The following is a 504-nucleotide window of genomic DNA, read 5'->3' as shown; positions in this document are numbered from 1 at the left end:
CACAAAAATTTCTAAATAAAAAATAAAAACAAAATCAAACATTGCCAACACACACCCCGTGGCCTAACACGTAACTTTGCCCTTAATACATACTCCGTCTAATATAGACGACGCCATAAAAACGAAATCCGAAAAAAAAAAAAATTTTACATTCCTTAAAAAAAAAATTAAATCCCCTTATCCCCTTAAACAGTTCTAAAAAAAAAAATATAAATACATTTCCGATGCAACTGGCCCTCTGTATCGGTGGCCTGGCTAACGATACTCTGGCCCTTACAAAAACGGTGGTAAAATACAAGGTACAATCTTTTTTCATGACCATTGTAAGAAACGAAGGCATCACAAAAATAATATTGTTTCAAAATACATACGTACTCTCGCCAAATAAAATACTTATACAAATCAATAATTACATTACTAACACCAAAAGCTTCACTGCCGTCGAAATGACCCTCAGCTGTCAGGGGGAGGAACGATTTCACAGGTTTGTTTTCGTCCCTCCTT

Source organism: Penaeus monodon, chromosome 21 (assembly GCF_015228065.2).
Source record: "Penaeus monodon isolate SGIC_2016 chromosome 21, NSTDA_Pmon_1, whole genome shotgun sequence".
NCBI lineage: Eukaryota > Metazoa > Arthropoda > Malacostraca > Decapoda > Penaeidae > Penaeus > Penaeus monodon.
This window is presented reverse-complemented; position numbering follows the sequence as displayed.